The following is a 10,625-nucleotide window of genomic DNA, read 5'->3' as shown; positions in this document are numbered from 1 at the left end:
CCTAAGTCAGATGGAGATGGGGTGACTTTTTCATTCTCAAATTTGGAATCATTGTAACATTTAGAATTGAAGCGTCCCTCCTACACTCCTAATCCAGCAACTTTTCCCACTCCAGTTAAATACAGTTATTAAACACACTAGGTGCCAGGCACTGTGCTAGGTCTTGAGAGGTTACAGATTAAAAAAAAAAACATTACCCTAGCTTCAGGGAATTTACATTCTATTGAAAGAAACAATATATACATAGAAAATGAAGTATAAGACATCAGTATCAGACATAAGCATCAGGCCCTTTTATGTCCTCATTTTCTTCCATTCTGCCTCCCATGAAAGCCTAAAGTATCTGATCAATGCATTTATATTGTTATGAATGACTAATCATTCCAAAGGAAAGGTTACATTTTAAGAAAGGAGGCCTTAAGCCAAAGAAATGTTTGTGAAACACAGTGGAATAAATCACCGAATTTCTAGTCAAAGGATCTAGGTTCAAATTCTATCTTTGCAACTAATTGCCAGTGTTGTTAAGGTTTTAGGGTTTAGGGGTGCTCAAGAGCCCAAAATACTCAAATCCTCTCTCAGCCAAAGTAAAGCAAAGCTTATTGAAGATTCGACATAATAGGTAGACTCCTAAGGAGCCTAAGTAACTGACGCTTGTATTGACAAGCGGTCAGAATAATCTGACACAGTAAATCTGCCTAGATTACCCTCAGCCCCCTCATTCAGGCAAGATAGATTTTATATACAGAAAGATTGTGGGAGGATTTAGGAGTGGTCTAGAAGAGGTGTGTGGGGAGGGTCTTGAGGAGGAGTCTAAGGAGTCTTGAGGAACTGAGGTCAGACTCCAGAAATGGGATTAAGGGTGGGAAATAGCTAAAGACTACTTGGAAATGACGACAGTGGAAAGCTAGGCTAGTTTAAGGGTAACAGATGTGGGTATAGATATTTTGATAGGATTAAGGGTGGGAAGTTGCTGGACAATGAGGGCTAGGCTAGATTGAAAGTAACAAAGATTTGGGCCTAGCTATAAGGAAAGGCTGTTTCCCAGAGCCTGAACCCCATCAGTGTGACCTCTGGGCAAGTCAATTCACTTCATGGGTCCCAATTACTTCTTCTGTAAAATAAAGAGATGGGGGGGGGAGCTAAAAAAAATTCCAAAATGGATTAGATTATTTCTAAGATCCCTCTCAGTTATAAATGTGTGATCCTATTGATGAGTCCTTGAGGTACAGGCTCTGGGAACCCCCCTTGAACTCTGATTAAATAGTTTCATTTGATGAGGGATTTGCATGAGGCAATAAGCATTACATTGTGGCTGAGCCCAAGCCTCTGTTACTAGACTTCCCACCCTTGAGCCTCTCAAAGTGTCAATTGTTTGTGGTCTCCAGAGACTTGCCACCCTTAATCACTCACTGATCTTCTTATCTCCTACGGAAGAGCCTCCCCAAACTCCTCCTCTAGACCACCCCTGGATTCCTCCCACAACCTTCTGCATAAGACCCCATCTTGTCTTCATGTTTGTGAAAGTGCCATAGAATAGTGAGAGTGCCATAGAATGACCTAGCACAGACTTACTCTGTGTCTAATGCAAGCAAACTTTTAATAAACTTTACTTTTCTTTGGCTGAGAGAAAGACTTGAGTCAAATTCATTCAGGAGGACCCAGCATGTTGGTATTTTGGGGTCTGCAGAGCAACCCTAACTTTTTATGGGTAACCTCTATGGGCATAGAGCTTTCCTTGCCTCTCTGGGTACTGTTCAAGGGGGTCAGACTTCACATTCAAGGGATCAGACTCCAGAATGTGGATGATGCCAGGTCCAGTGGGCTGGAGAACTTGGATTCAGTTGGAGATTTGCATAGTCTTAATAGTCATCCAGAGGTTGATGGCTTGAACCCTAGAGGAGACAAACCTGGCAAGGAGGTTAAGCAAACGAAGACCAAAGAGGCACCAAAAAAAAAAAATAGAGAAAAGACAATTTCCCTGGTACAAAAGACAATTTTGCCTTTCCAATTTTCTCCATGGACATTTAGCACATGGAAAGCAATAGCAGCCACAGAATCTAATAGTTCTCAAAAACAGGCAGTAACTCCCAAAGCCTGTTCTCTCCTTCCATCATCATAGAGAGTAAAAGGTTTTTCCTAGATTGGGTAAAGCTGGAGTGGTGGTCAATTTAATTTTCAAAGTCTCAAAAGTCTCTCTCACCTGATGGTCTGGGCCCCACTCTAGACAGAATGAGTCAGGGCCTTGAGTAGCAATTAATGGTTTCCCTCCCAGGCCTTGGGTTTAATTGGATATAGACCACCGTGGGAGACACTTTTGGATCTAGGAGTCAAGCAAATGCTGGTGTGGCAAAAGTAGCTCACCCAAGAATTTCCTGATCCCAAACAATTGACCCAACTATTTCCCACACTCCTTGAACATGGGGAGATCTAGCAGGCTTAGCTAGAGAAAATTGGCTTCCTAATTTCACCAGCAGGTCCCTTCCCAACAAGGGGACAGAATAAGAGGATAACATAAGGAAGGAATGTTCAAACAACAGATCCTCAAGTAGGCAGGGGACTGGGTATGTCTGGAGACATCCTGAATGGTCAAGGGGAAGGTAGAACCAATTGGTTAGAACAGAGAACTTAGCCAGTGGGTAACCTTACCTTCAGCCTCCATGCTTGTCCAGGGCTCAGCAACGGAAATGGAGAAAGTGAGAGCACTGCCAAGCCCCAGGTTTGCTGTCATTCGATGTTAATCTTGAGAATGAGTCTTGAGAAGACTGGAGGACAGCGTACTAGGAGGTGGCTCTACCACTTTTAGCTTGGTGACCATCCTTCCTCCAATGTCCCTCCTGGTCAGATGGGCAGGGTTCTAGAGGTATTGGTACCTGGGGCTCCCTCTGGGGGGGTGCCTTGGAGGGGCACTCCTTGGACCAGTGACCCTCCTTGTGGCATCAAAAACAGGTTTTCCCCCTGCCCAAGTGACTGGGCTTTCTCCAAGGGGGTCTCCTGGAGGGGCTTTTCCTGGCCATGGCAGCAGCCAAGAAAAGAGCATATTCTCTGTCTCTGGTTCATTCCCTGCATTCTTTCTCCTCTGCTGCAACCAGGTCTCTGTTATTAAAGACTCCAAAGGCCATCTCCAGTAATTGGGCCTGAGGTGTTTGGGGTCCCATTGCCAATTTCTGTAGTTTCCTCCTAATATCTGGGAAAGATTGACTAATAAAATACATATTAAGGATTGCTGCCCCTTTTACAGAGTCAGGATCAAAATTTGTATACCTTTTAATAGCTTCTACAAGTCTATCTAGGAAAAGGGCAGGGTTTTCTTGATTTGTCTGAGAAATTTCTCTAACTTTCTGATAATTTACTTGCTTTTGAAATGCAGTTCTTAGGCCTTCTAACAGGCAAAATACCATATGGTCTGTCTTTTCTCTATCCTCCCAGATATGATAATCCCATCCTGGGTCACTAGTAGGAACAGCAGCTGTTTGTGGGGGGTATTTTCTGGGGTCATTGATAGCTAAGGGATCCCCAAATTTTGGAGCTTGTTCCCAGATTCTCCTCTTCTCAGTGGAACAACAGGTAGAAAAGAGGATATGCAAATCACCCCAAGAAAGCTCAGATTGCAGGGATAAGTCTAGAAGGCCTTCAGTAAACTTTGTTGGGTTTTTGGAGAATTTACCCAACTTTTCTTTAATTTGATTGAGATCTGAAATGGAGAATGGGACATGCACTCTAGTTGTCCCACCAGATGAAAGAGCTGCTTCCCTTAAGGGAAAAAGCCCTGAGGGCTGTGTGGGGACAGAGGCTTGGGAAGGGAGATTGGAAGTCCCACTTTCTGTGAGAGAGTGACTGGAAGGTGCTGGCTGAACTGGATCAGACTGCAAGACTGAGGGAACCTGCTAGCAAGGGGGAAGGTCAGCCAGTACCTGAGAAGAGGGAAGGAGTCAGAAGAGAAGATACCTCTATGACTACCTCGGGGTAGGGCTTGAGGCCTGAGAGGGTGTTGCCTCATGGGGAGGGGCCACAGAGGGCACTTCAACCTGACCAGTGGCTGGGACCTGAGCAGGCATCCCTGGGGGGGAGGGGCCATGCTGGGAGATGCAGGGTAGGAGATATAGATGGTGTAGGAGGCAGGAAATGAGGGGTGTTGGGCTAGAGGAAAAGGGAAGGGGAACCAAGGGGAAAAGGGTTGGGGTGCAACAGAAGGGGCTTCTTCAGTGACCTGAGCTGAGGGGGGAGGGGGTGGGGCCGAAGCCATAGGAAAGGGGTCATTTAATTGGTCCCTGTTGCCCCTCTGTGGAGGGGCTCTAGCTTCAAGCATCTCAGAGTCTTTCCTGAGAACCTTGTTCTGAGAAAGTTCAACAAAAGCCATTAAGTAGGCAACTTGGATCCATCTTCCTTCGCCGGGACAGTATGATTCTAACTACAAGAGAGTATTGTCTTTTAAAGTCCCCAAAACAGGCCTCGATTCATGGTCTTCTAGGGGATATGTAGGCCAAACAATGTTGCAAAAAAACACCAACTTTTCCTTTTTAAGGTCTCTAGAGAAACTAAATTTTTTCCAATGTTGTAAAAGACAGCCCAAAAGCAAACTTTTGGACCATGCTACAGGCATAGGGCCTGGAAGTCCCTTCCTCCATAAAGGAAGTTTTGAGAGTAAGCCTCGAAAAACAAATAAAAAACTCCTACAAAAAGCACCTGAAGTTTTCCCAGTTCCCTAGCTCGGAGAGAATTGAAAGAATCTGGCTTACGCTTCCAGATGGGGCGTCTGTCCTCCATTCTTCAGAAGCTGTGCACATGTCCATGTTCTCCAAAATAACCCCTAAGGTCAGGCTGAGCACAAAACAGCCTCCTAGCTGTCTGACCTAATGGGACCTGAGAAGTCAGGCCCAAAAAAAATACCACACAAAAAAAATCCATAAAAGAAACAAACATAAAAACTGCACTTCCTAGGTACTAGGGAAAGAGAGAGGTTTGTGGACCTAACAGTCCCTGCTGGAGAAGAGCTTGAGATTAGCAGTGTTCCTGGTCAGGGAACCAGAAAAATGAAGAGGTTACCCATAAAGAGGGTTAGGGTTTCTCTGGAGATCCCAAAATACTAACACTCCAGGTCTACCTGAATGAATTCGACTCAAGTCTTCTCAGCCAAAGAAAAGTAAAGTTTATTAAAAGATTGCTTGTATTGGACACAGAGTAAATCTGTGCTAAGTCATTCTATAACACTCACACATGGAAGGAAGATGGGATCTTATATACAGAAAGGTTGTGGGAGGAATGTAGGGGCAGTCCAGAGGAGTTTGGGGAGGGTCTTCAGGAGAAGTCAGATGAGGTCAATGAGTGATTAAGGTTGGGAAGTTGCTAGAGGTTACCTGGAGACTACAGAAAATGGTGTCCTTGGCCAGTTCAAGGGTGGATTGATATTTTGATAGGCTCAAGAGTGGGAAGCAGATGGATAATAGAGGGCTAGGTTAGTAACAGAGGTCTGAGCCCAGCCACAATGTAAGGCTTATTGCCTCATATGATTTATTCAGAGTTCAAGGGGAGTTCCCAGAGCCTGTACCTCAAAGATTCAAGGGGATTCCCAGAGCCTGCACCTCATCATTAAGGCTAGAAAAGTAAACTGAGGTCAAGTCATGAAGGGTTTTAAATGGCATCCTGAGGAATTTATATTTTATCCCAGTAGCATTAAGGAACCACTGAAAGTTCTTGAGGAGAGAAGTGATATGGTTAAAATGGTGCTTTAGGAAAATCATTTTGGCAGCTACATGTGATGGAATTCAGGCTCTGGGAACCCCCTTGCATTCTCCTTGAACCTTCCCACTTGTTGAGGAATTTGCCTGAGACCATAAACCTTTCATTATCTCTAGACCCAAATCTCTGTTACTAGCCTAGCCCTCCATTGTTCAGTTACTTCTCACCCTTGATCCTCCCAAAATATCTATACCCAAATCTGTTACCCTTAAACTATCCTAGCCCTCCATGGTTTGTCATTTCCAGGCAGCCTCCAGCTACTTCCCACCTTTAATCCCATTCCTAGAGTCTGACCTCATTTGACTCCTCCTCAAGACCCTCCCCAAACCCCTCCTCTAGACCATCCCTAGATCCCTCCCACAATTTTTCTGTATATAAGACCCATCTTGGCTCCATGAAGGGACCAAAAATTATCTAGCACAGACTCACTCTGTGCCAGATTGTTCTGGCCCACTTGTGCAATATAAGTGTTAGAGATACCAAGGCTCCTTAAGAGTCTACCCACTATGGTGAATCTTTAATAAACTTTGTCTTACTTTGGCTGAGAGAAGGCTGGAGTCAGATCCATTTGCCAGACTGGTATGTTGGTATTTTGGGCTCTCGAATACCCCTAATTTACCTAAACCTTAAACCTCAACACATGGAGAATGGATTGGATATGGAAGAGACTACAAACTGGGTGACCAATTAGGAGGCTACTGAAGAATTCAGGAGAGAGTAACAAAGACTTCCATTAGGGTGGTTTCCATGTGAACAAAGAGAATTATTCTTTATACTGTCATATCATCATTTTTCTGCTCATTTTCTCCACCTTTGCCCTCTCATTATTATTTTGTCTTTCCTTCTTCCGAAGTCTCATCTTCTTTACCCTTTCTCCACTTCCCACAGATTCTTGTTGTTGTTCAGTCATTTCAGTCTTGTCTGACTCTCCACGACTCCATTTTCTTGGCAAAGATACTGGAGTGACTTGTCATTTCCTTCTCTGGCTCATTTTTTTTTTTTTGCCTTTTGGAGGGCAATTGGGATTAAGTAACTTGCCCAAGGTTACACAGCTAGTGTTTTTGTGTGGGTGTCAAGTGTCTGTGGCCAGATTTGAACACAGATCCTCCTGACTCCAGGGATGGTGGGTGCTCTATTCACTGTGCCACCGAGCCGCCCCCAGAATCTGTGTTTTGCATAAGAGTTGTACAGCTTACTCAGTTCAGTCAGAATTAACAGGGGACAACTATATGAAGGTGGTGTCTAAAACACCCAAAGGCATCATGTAATATAACCTATAAGCTCTAAGGGGAATTGTCTGGATAGGGGAGTAAAGTGGACCCCAAACCTAAGCTTTCATGACTACTCTATCTTGTATGGTCAGTGATTGGTTGTTTAGTGAGCCAATCAGCAAATACATTTAGACAGGTGGATCATTCAAACAAATATAATGTAGAAATATTGTCTTTACCTTCCTAGATCAGCTCACTGTTCCAGTAACCCTGATGATTTATAGATTGTGTCTATTCTTTTAGATGAAACTCTTGTTACTAAAATTTTAATTAAAAAAAACATGGAGTTTTTGTGTCAGAATATATCAATAATTGTCCACAGAATCAGTGTTGAAAAGGACCTCAGAGGACATCAAGTTCAATTCATTCCTGAACAATCCCCTGTACCACAGAGCTGACAAATGGCCATCCAACCTTATGTGGAAGACCCCCAGTAAGGCAGAATCAATTACTGCCTTAGACCCTTCATCCTACTTTTCAATTGCTTTAGCTGTTGGAAAGTTTTTCCTTATATTTAGTTTAAACATGCCTTTTTGCAACTTCCGCTCACTTCTCATAGAAGAAAATCTCATTTATCTTGTAGGTAGGCCACCAAATGATACCATTTTCCTGAGTCTTCTCTTCTGTAGCCTAATCAGCCTGCTTCTTTAATTGATCCTCTGTGTTGTAAACTTGATACCCTACTCCATCCCGACTGTCCTCTTCTTGAATGGTTTCCAGCTTATCAATAGCCTTTCTAAAATGTGGTGCCCACAATATTCCAGATAGGATCTGACTAGGGCACAGAAAAGTCACAATCACCTCCAGAATTCTCTCCTTCCATAGGTCTGCTCCTTTAATTTGGTCTAGATTTAGAACCATATTGGGGGGGGGGAGGCTGCCATACCATATAACTCTACAAGCCTGGATAAAAGATAAAGTAAAGAATTGGCCAAGATTTCTCATCTATGTGGTCCTCAGATAATAAATAGAAAGGGGGATGGGGCAGGGAATAACCACTTATATAGTTTTTATATATTTCTTTATTGTATTTACTTACATATTTTATGCATTTATATAACACCAAGCTATATAAGTATATAATACATATACATACATATATGCATACATATGTGTGTATACACACACACACACATATATATAATATACATACATATATGTTTGTGTGCCGGGCACTGTGCTAAGCAGTTTTCCACAAACATTGTCTCATATAATCCTCACAACAACCCTGTGAGGTAGGTGCTATTATTATTCTCATTTCACAGTTGAAGGACCTGAAGCCAACAAAAGTTAAATGACTTTCCCAGAGTCATACAACTACTAAGTATCTGAGGTTGGATTTGAACTCAGATCTTCCTGAGTGCTCTAGTTATCGATACCAGCTGCCTCTAGAGGTATTGTGAAAGTGTTAAACTAGGTGAAACCAAAGGTCTCTCCCATCTCTAACCTGATCTGATGAACCTCTCTCTGACTTCTATGGTTATAATCAATTTGCTTTTGTTCACTTGTTTCATCAGTATTCCCATCCGTGACCCCATTTGGGGTTTTTTTGGCAAAGATGCTGGAGTGATTTACCATTTCCTTTTCCAACTCATTTTACAGACGAGGATACTGAGTCAAGCATGGCTAGGTGGCTTGCCCAGAGTAAAACAGCTAGTAAGTGTTTGAGGCCAGATTTGAACTCAGGAAGATTGGTCTTCCAGCCTCCAGGCCAAGCATTCTTTCCACTTTGCTACCTAGCTGCCCATTACAGTCAATAATATTCAAATAGAGCCTACTTAAAGAAATTGGTGCATCCGTGTTCCATACTAGTGACTAGTTCCATACTAAGACTAGGAAAGCCCTCACTGTCTACCATGAAACTATTTTCAATTATTTACAAATTTATGTACTACTTGTTTCATCTTTTAGTTCCTATGATGGTTTTTTAAAAAGCAATAAATAAGTACATTAATGAAAAAACAAACACTTGAAAAAAATTTCAATCTGTTTCAAATTCCATCCTCAAAGAAGTAAACATTTTCTGAGGATTAAAGATTTTCAGACTTTACAAATCCCTATTCTACCTTGTTCTGCCTTAGACTCCAGTATAGGCAAAGTTGTATATGCAGCCCTAACGTCCACTTTTTCAAATTTGTAAAATTTAAAACTTTCAGTTTCCATCTAAGAAGGGAATTACAATTTTCATGTTAATCGATATATTTGTAATTAATATACTAATAATTCAGTTTTCTCAAGAGCTGCCTCTCTGTCTTGGGAGTCAGAGCTCTCACAATGCAGCTTAAACTGATTAATCAAAACTCTGACAAGACTCACAATCACTGGACCTTAAATGAGCAAATCAAAGATTATAGAACCTGTTCCCTTCACTCTGGTTCTGTACTCTAGGGGAGGTGGTGACGATCCCCAAAGACTTGACTGCTGAATTGTGATATTGTGGGACTTGTGGGTTTCTCATGGGAAACAACTAAATTATTATCTTTAACCCTCCATCCCCTCTTTCCCCACTTGTGATTTACCTGTATAACCTATGCTTTTACTTCAGCAGGGAGAACATTCCTCACTCTGAAACTGATTAAATTACTTGATTACCTCACTCTAGCCCCTAGGTCTGCTTTGCACATCTTGGAGGATTCTCAGTTAGAGACTGGCTCAGTAAAAATCCTGTTAACACACTCCCACCCCGCTGCATTTATTATATATATGTGTGCATCCTTCTGATGATGATTACACCCACATCTTTAGTCCATTCTATCTTTCTATGTATTTTTTTAGATTGTACACTTGTACTTGGGCTTTACGGCAAGCATTTCTTTTCTGCCTGTCCATACGGTATTCTGATGCATTTGGCAGGTCACAAATATTATTCTGGGGTCTCAGACAGGCTCCATTTGAAGTTTCATTGCATTTAATAACGTATCCTTTATAACACTTCACTAAAGAAAAGCAATGCGATGCTTCTCCTTTCCCCCTAGCCAGTAACAGTCTTCTCACTCTCATGGTCATTCCTAACGCTGTATCTTCTTTCATGTAGTTCCCCTTTTTCCTGGACTTTCTTCTCAATCTATAAAAATTCTAATAATAATTCACGTTACGGGTTTTCAAGTTATAAATCTCTTTCTTCACAACAACCCTAGGGCAGAAGTGTCATGTTCCTATTTTACAGATGAAGACACTGAGTTTAGGGTCAGAATTAGAATCCAGAACTCCTGTACTGTTCCGTTATTACACTCGTTCAGCTCATGTTCCACCTAACTGAATCACAGAATCTCAGAACATAAGCTCCTTGGGGGCAGGGACCATCTTGTTCTCTTTTATATCTCCCCAAAGCTCAAATGCTTTATGGGGGCGTGGTAGAGGAATTCCTAAAGGCGAACTGGAAAGAGGGCAGGGCGCCGGAGAAGGGGGAGGAGGAAGAGGAAAAAGATGGTCCTTTTATTCTAAGCACTTCACGTGTCCAGGCAACACTGCTAGAAGGTCTCCGCTGAACAAAATCATCCGACAGTAGAGGGCAGCAGAGACTACGACTCTTTCGCTACAGCGGGCAAGAGATACCAAATCAGCGCTTCCGGCCCGGCGTGCCCTGTGATTGGTCCCAGCGGAGGAAGCTTCCGTTGT

The sequence above is a fragment of the Petaurus breviceps genome, unplaced genomic scaffold, assembly GCF_028583685.1.
Source record: "Petaurus breviceps papuanus isolate PSGF00001 unplaced genomic scaffold, PetGlider_PUasm1.0 90808, whole genome shotgun sequence".
Lineage (NCBI taxonomy): Eukaryota > Metazoa > Chordata > Mammalia > Diprotodontia > Petauridae > Petaurus > Petaurus breviceps.
This window is presented reverse-complemented; position numbering follows the sequence as displayed.